Source organism: Cygnus olor, chromosome 5, assembly GCF_009769625.2.
Source record: "Cygnus olor isolate bCygOlo1 chromosome 5, bCygOlo1.pri.v2, whole genome shotgun sequence".
NCBI classification, from domain to species: Eukaryota; Metazoa; Chordata; class Aves; order Anseriformes; family Anatidae; genus Cygnus; species Cygnus olor.
This window is the reverse complement of record NC_049173.1, coordinates 15,283,553-15,303,543: the sequence shown is the minus strand read 5'-3', so window position 1 is coordinate 15,303,543 and position 19,991 is coordinate 15,283,553. Positions and strand designations below refer to the sequence as shown.

Sequence of the window (19,991 nt, the reverse complement as noted above, 5' to 3'; positions counted from 1 at the left end):
CAATAAAAAAAAATAATCAGTGTCTACTTAAACTGTAAAGCTTCAGATGCTTGTGAAGACACTTATTTTGGGAGTTGATTGAGAATTTCCCCCAACAAGCTAGTTTTCAGGTTGATCATTTTAGAAAATTGGCACTAGTCTGTGCTCTGCTTAATCAGATGATGATTCCAATCAGTGGGTGTCCTAAGCTCCTAGTGGGGGGCTTGTGCATGAGGAGTTCATGGCTGGGAGGATGTGACGGGGAAAGGGTGACTCCCTGGAGGAGGATTGATTCCTCACAGGAGGCAGCAAGTGGCAGGACTCTGCTGGGCATAGCTGCTTGTGCTACCCTGATTGTGGAAGAGGTGATAGTGCTCAGGAACATGGCTTGGGAAGGCTTCCTGGGAAGCTGCTGAGAAGGACAGCTGAGAGCAGGCAGGGCACTGACCTTGCCATCTGTCTCTGGAGAAGAAAAGGAAATATGCCTGTTCCTGAGGTTTGGCAATGTATGACTGCATCTCAGCACAGCAGGCATCAAGGTGTGAACGAGCATTGCCACCTGAACGGCGTCTTCTGATCAAGGTAGGTCATACTGAGCTGCCAGCTCTAGCAATACCCCGTGAGCCCCATTGCTCCTCTGCAGTTCTGTGTTATACCAGTGTGTTATACCAGGTGGGTGTCCTGGCTGAGTGCTCCTCCAGTGAGATGCTTCTGGACCCAGTTTGGCTGTGTTGAGTTACTGAGGACTTGTGATGAGATGCATACATGTAAACCATTATCTGTTGTTATCATTCTATTACTATGGGACTGTAGTATGAATGATTGACAAGCTGGAGTTCTCTACTTTGATTGTAATTACTTGTATTGTCTTCTGAGGATGCCTGTGATACTGCTGTTCGGGTAAAAGGCTGAGCTAAGTGAACCAAGCTGTTCACCAGATCATTAATTAAGGTAATCCTTTGTGTCTTGTAACACTTCTTATCTGTTGCATATAAAGCGAGGTGGTTTGATTTAAGCAAATGAGAACAGTTATATAATACAAGCAGGTCTGATTTCAGAAAGGTTAAACCTCCACTGAAGAGGGGTGGGTTTCTTTGCTCTTGTTGAACTGATAGGGGCAGATGGAAGCAAGTTACAAATGTTATTTTATTGCCTTGCTAATTTTCACTTGGAAGAACTCAAATCAGTTAAGCCAAGAGTTGTTTCCCAGAGAAAACAAGCTGCTACTGGTTCATGACACCCTAAAGGATTACATGGTAAGTGAATTTTCTGGCATCAATGTCCTTTTCTTTGCTTTAACATTGTGGTCAATGTTTTGTGTTTCTTGTCTATCATAAAAAGAGAAGCGTAAAATGTCCTGAAGTGTTTGAAGTGGCTTTATTTGGGTCTGTTAAGCCTTATTCTTATGCTCTCAGTGTATCCTTCAGAAAGGTGGGCTAGAAATATCTGGTGTTGTGTGTCGTCCCCTCCCCCCCCCAGGAGACTGTTAATGATAACAAAGTGCGTAGAAAACAAAGAAGCAAGGGAATGTGAAATCAGAGAATCATACTAAGGGAAACCTCTCCCGAGCTGGCACTAGTAATCCAGTCAACACCTTTTCAGTGCCTGCATCTAAGAATGGTAATGTTAAAATGTAAACCTGGCAGGCTGAACAGTAAATCCCTGTCTAATCTGGTTTGTGCCCTTACCCCCACCACCCTTGGAGAAAAACGGATCTCCTTACAACAGGTTTTTCAACATCCATAACACAGGACTACGTAAGAAAAAACATGCTCGTCTGTTACAAGATAGGCAGCACTTGTTAATGCCTCTGTAAGCAAAGGTGGAAAGACAATGAGGAAAGTTAAAAGAGGATTTGAAGTTTCGGGATTGTTTATAGTGCTGTCTGGTGAGTCAAGCTTGCTTTTTTTTTGGTGTGTGTGTGTTAACGCCTTCTTGTTGGGAGGCTGCTTATTCCATTGAACAGCACTGTCTTAGTGCACCGAGATCTCTTACGTGGCATGCTCCTGGCTACTGAAGCTGCTCTTTGATTTAACTGCTTGAGGCCTATCCCATACATCGTTTATGAAAACCAGATTTTAGTTACACAGAAAAAAGGATTGAGGTAGCGAAGGGTTCAGTGTCTATTTTCAATAATTTGCTTTGAAAGGTATGTACAAAACTTCACATCATAGATTCAGGCTTTACTTGATTTAAGCTAAAATAAAAACAAGATCTGCATTGTTGGCACAGAACCTGTGCTGTTTTGCCTGGGTGTGTAATTTCCAGGTAGTCTTTACTGCTTTTTAAAAATGTTTCTTCTTGGGAAACATCTGTGTTCTTGTACTAGAAGTATCAAAAACAGAACTATGACTTATATCCTGATTGATTTAGGATTGGGGGAAGATCTTTGGACTTATAAACTCTGCCTTACCATCCAGCTTCTCACAAATGTCTAGTTTCCCTGGAAGTAAGGGAGTTGGCTAGGAGCGAAGGCAGTTTTGGTTAGAAAGACCATTCTGTTGTATAAAACTTGTAGGGTGTGACTGAGAAGAAAGGTGTGGTGTTGTATATAAAGAGCAAAATTCATGTCTTCTTGGTTTTGAAGATCACTTCTGATTAATCAGACACCAAAAATGCTTGCAGGGTTGCTGCTGGCTTGTGCTCCCCTATCAAGAAGAAAGAAAACCTCTTAAAGACAACTTTTTTCCCCTCAAATATTGGAACATATTAGGACCTTTCAAATCAGAGTAGAGTAAATAAACACACTAGACTTCTTTAAAGACAGAGGGACTCACTTGAAACTTGTTTCTCTAACATTTGAAATATGTGCCATAACTTCTAAAGTGTTTTGTGTAACTGAAATACGTGAGGTGATGATGATTTATAGGGCCTAAGAAGAATCCAAGGGCCAAGTTCAATATTCATTTTGAAACAGCTTTGTAAATTAAAGAAGTTAACTGTAACAAGTCATGGAAGGGTGATGATTTTTTGTGTAGTTGCAACAGTTCTACGCAAAAAGCCCTGAGAATTTTCCTACATGTATACTGAGACACTGGTATGTATGTTTTTGTAGTTATATCCTGTTCTTTCTAACGTGAAGCTTGCACATTAGGGGACTGACTGACTATTTTATAAAGATGAATAAAATGTCGAGTAAAATCCTTTAAAATTGTACTTGACGTTTCATGGTAAATTGAGTCAGAAAGGTTTTGGAGGAGGATTGAATTAGGAAGAATCATTGAATTACACTTTTTACTTGTTATATAAGCCCATTCTTCAAAGCCCAAAGGATTCTTACATACAATTTAGCCTCAGAGCAGTGAAGTAGGGCACTCAAATGTTCATTTAACAGGCCATTATAAGCTGCAGTACAGAGAAGTGATTTGCTAGTCATACTATGATAGCTACAGAGCTGAGAATAAAGTTTTGGAGTCTTTTCTCTTAAATCTATGATCTAGCGAGTGAAAACACATGCTATTAAAGGGTATATTAACAAACATTTTATAGTTTTCATGTCAAATCCACACTACAATATGTATTTTTGAAATACTACTTGTCAGCCAAGTTCTCCTGGTTGAAAGGTAATACTATGAAACCCAATGTTTTGGGTCTTACCCACCATTTCACTTGTCTGAAATCTAAATAGCTCTTCAAGTAATTTTAGTTTTTTTCCTTAAAGAAAATATAAGTAATCTTTGACACACAGCATATCTTGATTACTGCAAAGAGAACGTGGTCCAGGTAGACTGGGTATGTGTTCAGAGCTCAGAGGAGACCGCTTTTAGGGCTGTTTTTCAGGAACGCCTGGTGCTGCTGGTTTAAGGAGAGGCAGGGTTTGGGATGTGCTCTCCTGCAGCGCTCCGTGCGTTCAAGAACCCGGCTCTGGGCTGGACTCCCGGTAGCCGAGCACCGAGGCCACCCAGGAGATGGTGCTCTTGAACCGGCGAACGGCACAGCCCTGACCCAGAAGCATCCTTCAACGCAGCCCTCCCTGTTTTTCTTTTGTGTTGCACGTTATTCTTTGGGATTCCCGTTTTCTTTGGGGAGAAGAATGTGCTGGTGTTAAGCCCGGAGTGTATTCCCATCTGATCCATAATGCGATTCCCAGGCAGGTGATCCTATGCCTGCGTCTGAAATGACGCTGGTGCTCGAAGGAGGCGTTTTTTCCCTGGACTGCGTGGCCGGCAAGATGCTAGAGCCGAGCAGGGAGCAGCTTTGTGGCTGATTGCCCTGACTAGAGCCTGGGACGTGCTGCACCCAAGCCAAACATCTGCCGGGTTCCAGCTCCATCGCTACCAAGGGGGGTGAGCAGCAAGACTGGGTTCAGGGGCTCCCCACAGCCTCCCTGCCACCCCACGGGACAGCCTGTTCCTGCGGACACGTGTCTCAGAAAGGTAAGGGTGGCTCTGTTTTGGCGAAGACCCAAGTAGGGGGACGTGGTGACATTTGGCTGCTGACTGCCTCTGACGCATGATGCGCATGGGGGAGTGAGAGGCTGAGCTGCTACTGGTGCCATGCAGGTGTTCAGCTGTGAGACACCCTCCTGCCCAGGCTGTTGAGGTAGGAAGAGGGGATTTGGATGGTCTGTTGAGCCCAGACTGTCTCAGTGGAGAGTGGCAAGAGGTCAGGTGGTTGTGGTGGAGTTTTCTGCTGATTTGCCATCCTCTTATTGCGTCCAGAAGCTATGGATTTGGCCAGAAAAGACCAGAAGGAGCTGGATGAGAGCAGCGGTGGTCACTGGGCCTTGGCAGAATATTTAATAGAAAAGTTCAGTAAAACCCTCTTCCCCCACTGCAGGAGGGCAGGGTCTCAGTTTTTTTTTTTTTTTTTTTTTGCATATGTAGCCATTGATTGGGGTTTCATGCAATATAAATACACCAAGACTTCTACCTGTTTTCTGTCTGGAGTTACCAAAAACAGGTCTCTGTGCATTCAGGCAGGCAGCAAGCTGGCTGCTGGTATTTGGATGGTTTACGGGGCCTGGCTAAATGCTGTTGTGTTCTGCTACAACAGCGTTTTGAGTTTGCTGTGCCCACGTCTCCTTGGCTGAAGGGAGCACGATGGTGGAGGAGGATCATGCCAGCTGTGAGGGATGGCCAACCCAATGGGGAGTATAGGCTGGGGTGTGAGGATTACCTGTGCTGTGCTGCATGCAATCTCCTCTTGCTAAATTGTTAACAACAATACAGTGTTTGGCTTTAGCAGCTGCAGGCAGAGCACTGTTAATTGTCATTGTCTTTTCCACGGAGTTAGGCTGATTTCTTTTTTTTCCAACCACTTGCTAATAATAAATGGTTTAAAGCTCTGCTGACACATCTTGGTCTCTTGCTGCCTGAGTGATCATTTGGCAACTTGTGGAGAGGGAGCTGGGCAGGGATGTGGTGGGCAGGCTCTCGTGCCCAGCAGTAATGAGGTGTGGCAGCAGCAGGGAACCAAAAGAAAACTATAAAGAAGTTTCTACCCATTTAGGAATAAGCATAACAGAAATAAAGTAGGCTGAAGCAAGTCTGCTCTGACACCTTTACTTCTCGTGTGGGCTTGAGGTACAGTTCCGTGTGCTTTGCTGAAGAGCTGTCAAGTTTTGTGGCTGGGACTGGGTGTCACTCAAGGCCAGGCCTCAGGATTGAGTACTGTGAACAGGGTCTAGGCTTCAGACCACAACTTCAGCTCTATCAACATGTTCCTTTGCATCTCTACCTCAGAAAAATAACCTCTTCCTATGTATTAAAGAGGTGTCTTGGTAGGCACCAGGCTGTAAATAACATTTTATTTTGGGGACTGTGCATCTTGCACTAAACTCTCTTGGATAAAATAAAGCACTAAGGATCAGTGACTCAAACCTAGGTGACTTCTCTCCTCTGAGACTCCAAACCATCAAGCTATAATGTTTCACCCCAGAAACGTTGCCAGTCTTCCTGATCCAGGAACCCTGCTCCAACAAGAGGGAGAGTGTGTGCCTTCTTTCCTGGTGCTTCCTGTAAGGTGGGCAACACTGGCTTGACCTCCCTTGTGTGCAGCCTCTCCATGTCCAGAAGCAAGTAAGGCAGCTTCCATCACTGTGGTGTTGGTTACATGCTCCAGGTTTGCCAGTTTCCGCCTGGTTGTTGCTTTTGGCAGATCTAAGAAATGCGTAGGTGCCTATCTACTCAGCCCAGATCAGTGTCATAAGTAGGTATGAGCTTTCAGATAAAAGTTCCCTATTTAGGTGCTTAAATCCTGACTTTTTTGGTCCTTGATCTTAAGCAATGTGCAGGAAGGAATTCAAGACAAAATTGTATCCGAAGCTGCTAGCAGTCATATTAACATAATATGGTCCAGTAACTCAGTGAGAGATAAAGTACAGAAATGTGATGGTGAAATTTGAACTTCAGAAGAGTCAGATTTCAATAATGTTGACAGGGTTAGTCAAGAAAGATCCTGAGGGAAAAGTGCAGGAAGAAAAACCCTTGAAGATGCCATGAATTGAACTTAAGAACAATAATAAAGTCTGGAGGGCAAGTACATTGCTAACAAAAATAATACTAGGCATGCAAGGAGTAAACCAGTACAGCTGAACGGCAGGCTCGAGAGGTTTTGTTGTTGTCTTTTTTTTATTTTTATCTAATGGGAATCCTTTCAAATTTGAAAATGTAAGCTCAGCTTTCTTATACATTTGTGCATTAATTAGCTTAAATACTAGATGAGGGAATTAAAAGGAAATACAAGTAGACTGCAAAATGCTAGAGGTATGAAATAAAAATGCTTTAGGTTTATTCTTATTCTGTCAAATGATAATTAATTAGTAGTTCAGAAACTGGATCACTAAAGATTAAAGGTAGAAATTAAAGAAGATAAAGACATTGCTGAGCGTCTAAATGATTTCTTCGCATCAGTCTTTAGCGCAGAGAATATTAGAACCATTCCTACCGGGACTTGCTCTTTTCTCGTAATCAGGATGTGTCAGAAGAAGAGTTGGAACAAATCAATAATTTAAAAAGCAGTAAGTCACCAGCTCCAGATGGTACTTGGAAGAGTTCTGAAGGAACTCAGTATGAAATAGGTGATCTTCAGCAAAACATGTGCCCTCCCTAATTAAAAATAGCTATTCTATTGGAGGAGCTGGAGGTAACAATTACAGCTGTAGTTAAAACCAGGATTGAGATTATCTGAGGAAGCATACCCTCTTTACCGAGCCATACATTTATACTTTATAAACCGGCTGAAAAGAGAATGGAAAGTGGGGAAAAAACACAGTAATTTAAAAGAAAAGGGAAGATGTTAACATGTTAGGATCTAAAGAGAAATGTTTCTGTAAATTAAAATTGTGCCTCATTCATTGTCTATTATAATTCCAGTTGGTCTAATCTAGTCATGGACATGGAAGAAACTATTACTGAGGAGCATCAGGTACTGTGGCTAGTCTGCAGGATGTCATAGTGCTTGGGGATTGGAACCCCCCCCCAGGCTGGGTGGCAGCACTGGCTGGGAGCCCTTCCTGCAGGCAGCACCAACACAGAAGCTTTGTGGTGAACACATACACAGGGAAAGAAAAACATCAACAAAACAAACAATCTCCAATTTGTTGGATAAAGCCTGGGTCTGGCTCTCTGAATCCTCCTTACCTTTGTCAGTTGCACCTGATGGAAGTGTGTGTGTGTGTATATATATATATTTTAAAAGATAGATTCAATTAGCTGTGTAAAAGGAGGAGTTTGGTGCTAGGGAAGCAAAAAATGAATGTGGCAAAGAATAACTTCAGGGAAAAAAAGACAAGGAAGGCAAAAGACAATTACTTCCAAATTCCAGACATGAATGAATTAAGTTTTAATGTCAAGGTTTTGTAACAGTATCCTCATGTTTACAAGGAATGCTTGGGATGAACTGAGAGGAAAATGTCATCAGAATTCATACCCTTAACCGTGTGTGTTTTTGTTTGTTTTTTAAACCTTAATGTTATGCAAATTGTGATGATCTGTGGCCTCCTCACTGTGTTCTTAGTTTCCATGCACTGGTGTAAAGGTACCCTCCTACTTTCATGCTACCGGAGAAGGTTGACTAAGTGCCCATGTTACCTGGAAAAAAAAAATGAGTTAGTGGAAAACAAGCATCTTTTTATAAAATAGAAATGATGCTTCTTCCCCATCATAGAATGGGCGATCTTTAAGGTCCCTTCCAATCCAAGCCAGTTCCAACTCCCTGCCATGGGCAGGGACACCTCCCACCAGACCAGGTTGCCCAAAGCCCCATCCAGCCTGGCCTTGGACACTGCCAGGGATGGGTCGCCCACAACTTATCTGGGAAACCTGTTCCAGTGCCTCGCCACCCTCTGAAGAATTTATATCTGATGTCTAATCTAAACCTCATTTTAGTTTAAAACTGTTCCAGTTCATCCTATTGCTATCTGCCTGAGTAAAAAGTCACTCTTTTTTTATAAACCCCCCTTTAATACTGAAAGGCTGCAATGGGGTCTCCCTGAAGCCTTTTCTTCTCCAGGCTGTGAACATCCTAAGCTCTCTCAGCCTTTCTTCATATAAGTGCTCCAGCCCTCTGAGCATCTTTGTGGTCCTCCTCTGGACCAATTCTAACAGGTCCACATGGTTCTGATGCTGGGGGCTGCAGCACTCTGAGTGGGGTCTCATGATGGTGGAGTAGAGGGGGACAATCACCTCCTTCAGCCTGCTGGCTGTGCCTATATGATGGGATGTCTTTTTCTCCTGTGGTCTCTCCCCCAAAGCAGGACAGATCTCAGGACTAATGTGTCCTTGTTTCTGCTGCTTGTCCTTTGTCTTTGCCTCTGTATGTTCTCTTACTCCTCCTATTTCTTCTGATATCTGTTTCCATGTATCCCTCCTGTGCTCCTAGGATCTCTCCTTCCTTTCCTCCCTGTCCCAGGTGTGTGAAGCTGCTGCCTACTCATAGCACTGCCAGCTCACAGCTGTACTGACTCTGGCACAGAGCCAGAGTCAATCAGGACAGCACTGCTAATTAGAAGGCATAGGATGTCATGCCTTGCTTTTGAGATCTGTGCATCTCAATGTTTGTGTGCTCTGTCATTTGGGAAATGCTGATTTATAGTAACACTAAATGATACATACTAAAAAAATGGATTTACAGGCTTCTGGAATAGCCCTACTGCTTTCTCTGCTCTGTTCTGTACAATTATTTTCACATCAGTAGGCTCCAATCTAAAGCATTTCTAGTGTTTCATTGGGCATTTGGTAGGGAACAGCGTCAGCCACAAGATGCCAGGAGAAGCGTTATATTTATGGGTGATAAACTAGGCTGTAGATTTTAAGAAGTCTGTGTTTCACCCTTTCATTTAAATTTTCTGTGCAGAGTCACAGAAGGGAGGAAAGGATGGTGCAGAGGTGCTCAGAACACCTTTAAATTAGCTAATTTAGTCGCAAAATCAGTCTAGCCATGGCAGCACAGAGCAGAGCTGGCTGATTCACTCAGCCTCCCAAGTCCCAAGGGTCCTGCTGCTCAGCTGTTCCAGGGCTCTTCTATTGGAAAAGTCTCCCCTCTGTTACCGCAGGATGCTGTGACTGGTGTCGTCACACAGTAATTCAGCTACTTGGCACAGCAGTTGGAAAAGGTGGAGGCTTGTTAGCTTTTTCCAGATTCAAGATCTGCAGTAGAGTTTAATTGCTAACCCTTCAGGCTTGTTAGGTTTGGGTCACTCCTTTCCATTAATGAAACACCCATAACTGTCACGAGCTCGAGAGAACTAAAACCTTGCAAATATCATGATCCACTTGTGCATCAGTACCATCAGCAAATACTTCTCTAGAGTTGGTTTCCATGTCTGAGTCTCAGACCAACCTGCAGTCATCTTGTTCCCTCTGCATCAGCAGGACAGCAGGCAGCTCTGACATCTCTGCCCACAGCCAAAACTACTCTGGGCTGGGTAACACAATAAGGTGTCAGAACTGGTGATGATTGAGTAATCCTCAAACCTACTTTATTGATCATTAAGACAAAGAAAAATTTCCTCCTTAGTAAGAAATGACAATTATAGCCATAGTCTTGGGGGAAATCTTTGTGTTTGTTTTATTATCAATAACATCTGAACTCTCTTGAAATGTCTAAGTTGTGAATATTTGGCTTTGCACCAGCTAGCAGAAAAACACAAATATGTTTTCTGATAGTCCTTGATAGAATAAGGCAAATGATAATGATGCACCTGGTGATTTCCCACCCTCCTCACACCCATAGTGGAAGTTTGGGTCTTTGAGTTGGTGGACAAACTGTTTTTCTTTTCACCTCAAAACAAACAAATCCTCAGGGCTGTGAGAGTGAAACTTCAGATGGTTAGTTATTTCTAGTTTTCTACCTGGAGATGCCCAAATTGAAGGGAAGCTGCAGCTATTTTTTTCAAAGAGGTATACTGCTTTACATGGTCAATTTGATTTCCAGAACTGCTGAGTTCAGCAGGAACTCTAGGTGCTTGATTGATTTTAAAATCAAGCTCAGAGTTTCTAAATTCAGGCAAAGGGCAGCAATGGTTTACATAGTAATTCTAGCACTGAAGATGGAAGTTGTTTCACATTTTAGAGGGATCCTCTTACTTCAGAGACTTCTGGGATTATTAATACTGAAACATTGCTCTTTACAGTCCTTTCCACTCTGAGGTAAACTAAACTCCACCAAGAATTGCAGAGCCGAAGTCCAGCATGAAATGATGCAACCCCAAATAGGACACCTAATAGGTATCTCAATCCCCTCTGCAGATTATTATTTGATGCTTTCTTTTTCACGTGGAGATCATAAACAGCACATAATGGAACTCTACAACATTCTACCTAAAGAATACTGGGAACTGGTGTTCAGAAAGGACGACACAAACTTATTTGAATTTTACTTGGTAGGCAAATCTTTGTTTCGTGATGTGAGTAGTTGGGTTAATGCTTCCCTCTGTTCACTGTCTTGCTTTGATTAGTGTTTGAAATTCAGAAGTCAAACTGATCATCCTTTTCCTTTTTTTTTTTTTTTAATTTTATACTTCCACTATCCATTGACCTTGTTCAGTTGCCATCTTGCTTTTTTTTCAGTCTGGATGTTTCCTTTTAGGTCTGAAAACAAGTTTACCCTATGCTGGTATACAGAACAGTCCCAGGGAGTCCTGGGGACTTAACGTGACTTTGAATTCAAATCCTGGAGGATGGATGTATAGAACTATAAGTGGTTTCTCAGAGTTGACTTTTTTTTCTCTCCTATTAGTTGACTGCAGCTGAGAGATTCACTCAGTTAACTTTAGATTGGCTCATGAGATTGAAGAGCCTTACACACACTTATATTTTAAATGACTCCTTTTATTCCTTTATAAACAGACAGTTGAATGGTAATGAGTTTGAACCCAAAATACCTATTTGCTTTACCACATTGAAGTATGACTGAAAACATCCAAAGTTTTGTGTAGCTATTAGAAAGTGTTTTACTGTTTTTCAAGCAGTGCTGCTGCTTTGGATTATATATCCCATCAGAGCTCAACAAATGTGTATTACTTTTATAATAATAATAATAAAAGCCTGTATATACTTTCTGATGAAAATCAAAGTGACACTTGCATTCTTTTGTAAGGCACTTCCATTCTTTTATAATTAGGGCAGAGCAAGCAGTTCAGGAGACCCTGATGTCCTACAGCAGTTAATGCTGGGGCTGCAATCGTGATGCCAGAGCAGGAATTGGGAGACCCTTTAGGCTCTATTACAGATTCTGTTGGAAATAACTCCTTGAGCTCCAAGGCTCAGGTTCTGTTTCCTGTTGCATCAACAACTTAATGTGTGTGTTTGTTTTTAAATCAATGAACTAACACTGATTAACCTATTGAGTAGGGTTTGTCCTTGATTTTGTTTCATCCACTGTGCACCAGTTAGAGTGAGCTGTGACATTTGGTTTGTTTTTGCTGTCTGTGGGTCCTCCTTGAGAAAAAAGGCTGTATGTGGTGGGACACAAGGTAGAACTTACTTTTGGTGTGCTTCTGTGTCACAGCTGACAATGGTCCCCTGAGGGGAGAATTGGGAAAACCTTGGTGTCTTCATGGAGGTGTCTACGTGTGAAACAGCAGTCTGTGCTTTGATCTTAGTGATAATTAATCAGTACTGCCACTGGGTTTCAAAGAGGCGTGCAGGCACCAGGGGAGCTTGGTTCAATTGCTTAAGCACAGGTGTCTGGTGCTTTTGAGATATCTTGGAGTAAGTGGAACATTCATAGAGCATTGCAGTATTGCCAAAGGACTTCTGCTGCTCTGGAGTGGCAGCTATGGACTCTACCAGATGCCTTCAGATGTCAATTTGCTTGTCCTGTACCTACATGACACCTCAATCAAGGCTAGGCGTCTGCTTGAGAGAAAGCTGTTCTCAAGGATCTGCATACTCTATTAGTAAAATCTTCCAGCAGTAGGAACCTGGGCCTATCACTTACTTATAGACACCTGGATGAAGGCATCTTCACCTACAAATGAATGTGGTCCCTTATGGCTACAGACACAGATCTAGTTCCTGGAGACACTTGGAGATGAATATCTAGGTAAGCAGATCCAGAGGGCAATCTATTTAACCTATTTTTAATATCTATTACAGGATGAAATGAATTGCCTTCTGAAAGTGACTTTCATCAAATTGACTACAGAGAGACACCAGGCATATTAGCTGTTTAACTTACAGGTGGCTGAAAGAAAGTGAAGAGTATCCCACCTCTAGTTCAAATGTAATCTTTTTAACTCGCTAATTCAGAAAAAGTGTTCTTCGGAACAGCGCGGGGTAAGCTGTATGGGAAACCCATTAATGATATTCTGAATCTCAAGAGCATCTTAAATATTTCTAACTTTGCAAAATGAAATTGACTTCAACTCATTTGGAACGGAGATGAGCATATGATAAAGGCTTACTGTTTTCCGTTCTCCGGATAAAACTTTACACCTTCTCAGCACAGAAAAACTGTGAAAATAAGAATGCTTCCTTGCTCTAATCCCCTGGACAATTCTAGTCTTCACAGCTCTGGGTGGTGGTGTCTTATCTCCTCCATTTATATTTCTCCTTTCTGGAAAAATGAAAATAACACAGCTTCACTAAGGTTGGCCTGGGAGACGTACAAACTATGAGGGCTGCCATGGGATCGACTGGAGAACTTTGTTTTAGTGTGGGAGTAATGACATTTTCAAATTAAGGCTGGCTGGCTCAACACTCTTTATAGACTTGTATCTCATTTAGAAGCTTAAGTGAATTATATGGTCAAAGTTTTAAAAGGAGGTGGGAAGGAAAAAACTGGGACAACTGAAAAAGTGCAACAATAAAGGTCTGAAAAGTGCCATGGGGACAGTATATATCCACAACTCACTGATTACCCAGAGGACTTGGGGAAGTCATAGCAGCAAACAGGTAAATATTTAGTGGCTGTAAACTGAGTTAACTCCAGTGGGATGAATTTTACTTATACCAAAGAGAATCCAGTTCTCCCTAGTGTGGGCTGATGGCTCTTGCTGAGATGGCGATGGTGTCCACTTGAAACAATATTATTTTGCCTCCATAACTGTCCAGAATGTAACATTCTGCAGGTGCTTTGATTAGTTTGTCTATATACAGATAAAAAGATAATGAGAAGGATTTGAACTTTAAATGGACCTCATTTATTCTTGATTTGCATATACATAGAAAAATGCACATTTGTTTGTCACATAGTGTGCTTAGAACTGTTGGGATGAATGAGCCAAGCAGATCCTGGCAGCCAGCAGTTTCCTGATGGTCGCTGTTCTGTGCTTAGCCATGTGGAGGGGCATGTGCTTATAAGCTTATCTGTATGGACTTCTAAGGGAACTAAACAACAACATGATACTACCAATTTGCTGTCTGTATTACTGTGATCCCTTGTTTCTAAAGGTCCTAAATGGCTCACAGCTTGTAATGAAAAGAGGGTCACAACAAACATGACGCCAGGAAATGTGCCAGGCTGCTGAAGCCCAGCACTGGCAAGGGATTCATACATCAGCTGTCTGGCAAAATCAAGAACAGAGTCCAGATTCCTTGGTCACAGCTCTACATTGCAAAAACAAAGCTCTGTAATAGTCTTGCATGCACACAGGACTAGGTAGTCATCTAGGCAGTCCAGGTTTACCACTATACTTGCTGGTGGTTATTGTAGCCAAGAATGCAGTCTACTAAAGCTATTATCAAGGTTCACTCTGCAAATAAACTGTGATGCCAGCATTTCTAGTTGCTCTGGAGATCTGCTAGGCTGATGTGGTATGACTGCAGCACAAGCACAGAGCAGAACTCCTCTCTTCTGGGGCCACCTAGGTACTGGGTTTGTGCCCAGTTCAAGAAAACGATATAATCTGATACCTCTTGTTGTGGGGAGGTACCCTGGCATCTAGTAGTCAGCCACAAGTGGTGGTGGTTGACCAGCTCTGTTCCCTGTACCTAGCTTCTTATCAGGGCCTGGAACTTGGAATAGAGCAGAAATCATGGTACTGGCTGAACGCTTCTCAAGGTCCCCTGGGGGAACAATGGGGTTGATGGGTCTGTTAAGGTCAAGGATGATGTTTCACATTGACCGCCTGTGTCTCAAGCTTGAAATACTTTGATCTCAAATCCAAACTTACCTCCTGTGTGGATGGAAGAGAAGGCTGCATCCAGCTGCAATCTTGAGATGATCCGTGGCCCACTTGAAAGGGTTCGTCAATTTCAGATGCATATTTCAGTGTATAATTTTGAAATAGGATTTTAGTCAGTTCAAGTTTTACTACTTCATTTATATTTTTTTTTAGTTTAAGATTGAGCCCATTCCCTCAAACTGTTGAGATCTTCAGTCTGTATTTAGTTGCAAGTATCCTTAACATGTGGATGCTCATAGGAGCCTGCTTTCATTTACTTTCTTCCCACTGAAAACAGTATTTTCTTCTGTTATAGTAATGTAAATGTAGCTAGCAGAGTTTTGTTGAGACTTACGTTTTGCATTATGATAAAGAAACAAAATCAAAGAACTTTCTGACAAACTCTGGATGATGAAAAGTGTCACGATTAGGCCAGGATTAGTGAGAACACGCAGTGCAATGACCTTGTTGTTTGTCCCAGCACCATCCCCACTGGCTGCTTTCCTGGTGGGCTTTGGCATCCCTTGCAGTCTTGCTGAGCCTTTCCTCTAGACTTATTGTGCAGCTGTATTAAGATTTTTTTCAATATTCTCTTGAATATTAAGAAGTTTTGTCCTGTTTAATTCCTTCCTCCTGCAGGAAGGTGACCTTAATATTCCTCCTCCTTTTTTCCTCACTCTGAGTATTATTAGATGTTAGCACAGATGTGTCAATCTTACCAGCCTATTTAGCCTTCCATTTAGTTCTTCCAAATCTTTAAGGTGCCTTTCTTCCTATTTCCACTCTTTTCTATCTGTATATCACGTTAAGCTTCATGGTTCTTCAGGGTACAGTGACATAAACATAGCTTAAATTGTAATAATGAGTTGAACGATGCTCCTGTGGCCCCAGGTTTTAGAGAGAACAAGTTCTGCATCTGAAAATAGGCAGATTATAGCTTTGGTTTTGCCTTAAAACATTCAAACCTATTTAATTTTTGCAGTTATTTTCAATTTTCAAAGTTCATTGCACTCTTTCAGATCATTAGAATCTGGAAGGCAAAAGAGCTAGAATTTCATTCTTTATTTTTGCACTAAGACACATCTTCAATAAAATAATTTAGTGTTGTTGTATGTAGCTAGTGAAGCACGTGCTGCTGTTGCTGAAAGAGCTAGAAGAGAAGGTCTGGTGAGTGTTGTGAGAGGGGAGCCCTGAGTCTCCCTGGGTCTGTGCTGCCTTCGCTGCCCTGTGGGATGTGACACGGGTGTCTGTGGTGTGTGACAAGCAGGGCAGAGCAGGCACATGCTAGGATGTGAGCTCTGCTGGCCTTCTCTTGTCTGCAGGATTTTTTTTTTCCCGTCCTAGAGAAGCTGCTGAAGGTAAGCATGCAGAGGGAAGGTGACAGTGATGCTTTTGGCATCCTGAAGTGGGGGGAGATAATGTGATGGGATTGTGCAGTGTAGCTGAAGGTGTGATACTTTCTGATACTCCTGATGAATCCGTAGCAGTGGTTTCCCTTCCGCACCTCTGTGTGGGTGCCTTCGTCAGCTCAGCCCTCCAAGCACTTTTTTTTTTTTCAAACCATTACAGAAATCTCTCTGCCCATGGAATTTTACAAGCAAATTAGATTGAAGCTGCCCAGAAACAAAGCGCCTCTGCCTTCACATCTGCTTTTACTGCTTGTTGTAATTCTTTGAGTTGATTTTTGCCATCCCTTCGCTCCTCCAGGTGCTGTCACAGCTTTTATACATCAGCACAAAGCTCAGGCAGCCTCATCAATCATCCAGCCTGCTGCTGGGCAGCAGGTTCCTTGGCAGGTGCTCTTTGCTGGAAGGGGAGATTTCACTCAGTTTGTGCTGGTGGGAAGAGCACTTGATGCTGGCAGTGCAATTGGAGGAAAATCATGGTCCTGTGCACACCAGGGGTGGCCAGCTCTGTCACTAGAAAACACGATCCCTCTTTTTGGAACAATACTTCTGACAAGTGAACCCATTTTCACTATTAGTTTGGATCATGACAGGAAAATAAACTCTCCTGTGCAGAAGATGTTGCTTGTCCTTCGATTATGTAAGTTAATGCTTTGGCTTCTGGGCTCTCACTGAATGCTGAAAGCCTTCTTTTCTCTGTACTTTTCCAGCTCATTTGAGAGATGGTATATTTTTTTAATATACCTTCTATTAAAAAAAAAAATTAATTATACAAATACTTTGTGCAGAGGAAGGTCCATGTCAAAAGGTTTAAGCTTTGGGTTCAATTTGGATGGGTGCCTGAAATATAGTTCTGAACCAGTGACAGCCTTTGAATTTATAAATATTAATGCCCATTTGGGATTCTGGTCCAAAGCAAGAGCAAGACTTTTATTCTGTTCAGGTTCTGCCTCTCTGCTTGTCACCACAGCAAATGAGTCCTCTCCAGGCAAGCAGCAAGTAGTCTGACTAACGACCATGTAGACTTTATTCTTTCATCTCAGTGGTTTTGGTGAACACAGCCAACGTCTGTTATTCAGGCCAATGACTTGAAAAGGCATTTGATGTTTTTGAGGACACTTGCAAAATTTAATACAAGTCATCGTTCTTTGGGAATTTGTCTGTTCCAAGCTGTCCCAGGTTAATCAAAGGTGGGGTGCAATTCCAGCATCTGCCTGAAAATTGCACAGGGGCAAGTGTCCAACCATACCCAAGCATTTATCCAGAGGAGCCAATGCCCAGGATCCAAGTTCTCAAATTGGATGAACTGTAGTCTGAAAACAGCTGAAGACATGACAGCAGGACAGGAATAATGCTTTAGTTACAATAAAAAATGTGGGAAGAGGCTAATGTATTAAAATATTCAGAATTTTTTTTTTCTTGCCATCTCCCTAGAAAAACACTATAGGATTTAGAACTGATATTGAGCAGATGAGTGAAACACTGGATGTGAGGCTGGGTATGTGATGAAGTTAGGAAACTCAAAAGGGATTTTATTTCTGAAAAATTGGAAGGATTCTGGGTGGAAGTGTCTGTGCCATGTGCAGTGTAAACAGGTATGTCCTTTCTGTCTGCCGTTTGCTGTGGGCATGCTTTCGTGTTTATTTGCCAGTTCCTGCTCCAACACAGATAGTCACGCTGTAATCTCATGGTACCAGGCTGTCTGGGTGGATTTGGGAATTTTCAGCTTCTGATAAGGCTAGAAATATCAACAGAACAGGGTATTTTGTGCTAGTTTGGGATTTCTGTTTCTGGTGTCATGAAAGACAAGACAGACAAAATTTTACTGTTTTGATTCCTGTATACACTTGATACAGTTTTAAGCAAAGGACTGAGGGTATTCAGCAATACTTCACGCTGAAGAAACTCTACTTTCATCTGCAAAAAGTTGAGCAGAATTAGGAGCTTCTTTTCTTAACCACCTACGATTGAATACTGTTAGTATTTAATACTGTGTTCAATCTCAGATAATTGCTAAAGTGTGCTGAACTACTCTCTCAACTTATCCACAGGCAATTAATAATATTGATCACCTTACATTGACCTTGTGAGTTAATAACTGTTTTTTTTCCCCTTGATTTCCCTTGATGAATAGTGCTTTCTAAATGCCAACATATAATTTTTTTCAAGTTGTCAGATCACAGGGGCTGATGCTGCAGACACTGAAATGTACCTTAGTGCTTGCTGCTATGGCTGTTCTGTTGGGATCAGTAGAAATCCTTATGTCCAGACTGAGGAAAAAAAAAAAAATACTTTTTACAGGGTCCAGCCTAGGGAAAGCATTTGAAACACTTTGAAGTCTACAGAAATTAGCATGTATGAGTCAAATTACTTTAGAACTGGGTACGATACGCGTGGGTAAAGGGTTTGGGGTTCATTACTCTAGGTGATATCTCTGGCACAAGGAAGTAGCAACACACTTTGCAGTCCTCGTTATTCATTCTGGTAGCTAGCTTAAAACAGAAATCTCATTCAACTTTCCTGCCAAACTCAACTGGTTGCTAACTTTGTTTTTCTTCAGATGGGTTGAGGAAAATGAACATTTGTTTTGTTTTCAGAATCTGAATCACAGGAATTAATGCAGTAAGACCATCTTGACTGTATATCTGCTTGGAAAGAAATAGGTTAAGGGAGGAAGATTCTAATTTTAGAAGCAGTGAAGGTCTAAAGTCATGACACTGATCAAAAAATCATAGAACAGCACAGATTGGAAGGGACCTTGCAAGATCATCAGGTCCAATATTTTTCTCTAAAATCTCTGTAGCACTGTGTTCACAATATCCTATAAAACAAGAAAAACACTGTTTATAAGATAATGTTAACAAGGTGAGGATTAGGTAAAGCAGGGCAGCCTATAAATTAGAGGTAACCAGAACTGAATTCTTCAGTTTGTTCAAGGCCAGTCCCAGTGCCATCTAGAATACCTAGAGCAAAAAAGACTTCTCAGGGTCCCTCCAAATGAGAAGTGATAAAATAGATAGGCAAGTGGAACAATTTATGTCTCAACCAAGGTGTTTGAAAAGACGTTGGGGGGGAAAAAAAAAAAGCTTTATTATTAGAGGGAGAAAATAAGGCCTAGTTTAAAAGGAACTGAGAGTAATGTCATGCCTGAGCAAGATGACTCGGGCTTGCTTTTATCTCTATGATGGTGACTTTTGGGTCCCTCTCATCTCTCAAGGGTAGCATGGATTCCTCCTCTGAGTGAAAATCCATGAGAACCCCACCACATAACCCTTTCATCTAACAGTTATTGTTATACCAAAACCACGTTTATTTAAAAAAAAAAAAAAGCCCAAAAGAGGGAGAGGAAAGTGTATGGTATCAAGGTGCAATTGGACAGGGTGCTATATGTCATCTGGGTTCCCTTTTCATGTGAAACACTGGACCTGATGATCTTGCAAAGTCCCTTCCAACCTGTGCTGTTCTATGATTTTTGATCAGTGTCATGACTTTAGACCAACATACACTCACATGCACTCCTCTACAAAAAAATTTTCTGTTGAGATCCCTATCAGAACAATCACAACAACTGCAGGAGTGGGAAGCAGTGGATTTAGCAAACAACATTCCGTCAATCTCTGAAAAAAACTTGATTTTCTCTGTAGCAGAGAATGAGAACAAATCTTGAATGTCTTGAAATGGTATTACCAACTCAGTGCCTGGTATCAATAAGAGAAGCTTTGCAGAACTGTATTATCCAAGAGATGTGTAGCAAGGGAGTTTGGGGAAGAAATATCCCCTCCTCGCATCAGTTTTCTTACATCAGTGTTGAAGCCCATTGACAGAGATGTCGTAGGAACAATGTGCTGATAATCTCACTGCTGTAGAGGAAAAGGGGCATGTTGTCCTGTGATGGCAACAACCCAGCATTGGTCTCTAGCACTGATGTTTCCCCTGTAGACATGTATATCCGCCCCCCTCCTCTTGCACAACTGGCAGCACAGTCTCTATATCTTTGCAAAAAGTATCTTGACAAACCGTTCAAACACTGACGCCTCTGTGCCTCTGTACTTATT

The 19,991-nt window shown here is 42.0% G+C and overlaps 1 long non-coding RNA gene across 2 annotated transcripts in view; it reads left to right on the top strand.

Moving 5' to 3' along the window:
* The first annotated feature begins 811 nt into the window (after window positions 1-811).
* Window positions 812-19,991, top strand: part of LOC121071763 — a 162,125-nt gene continuing 142,945 nt past the window's right edge. Inside the window, exon 1 of one of the 2 annotated variants that reach the window (XR_005820759.1) lies at window positions 812-1,235. This is a non-coding gene — a long non-coding RNA (uncharacterized LOC121071763). Of the gene's footprint in view, window positions 1,236-3,908; window positions 4,356-19,991 lie in introns of those variants that run through there. The other variant, XR_005820756.1, reaches the window with a different exon arrangement.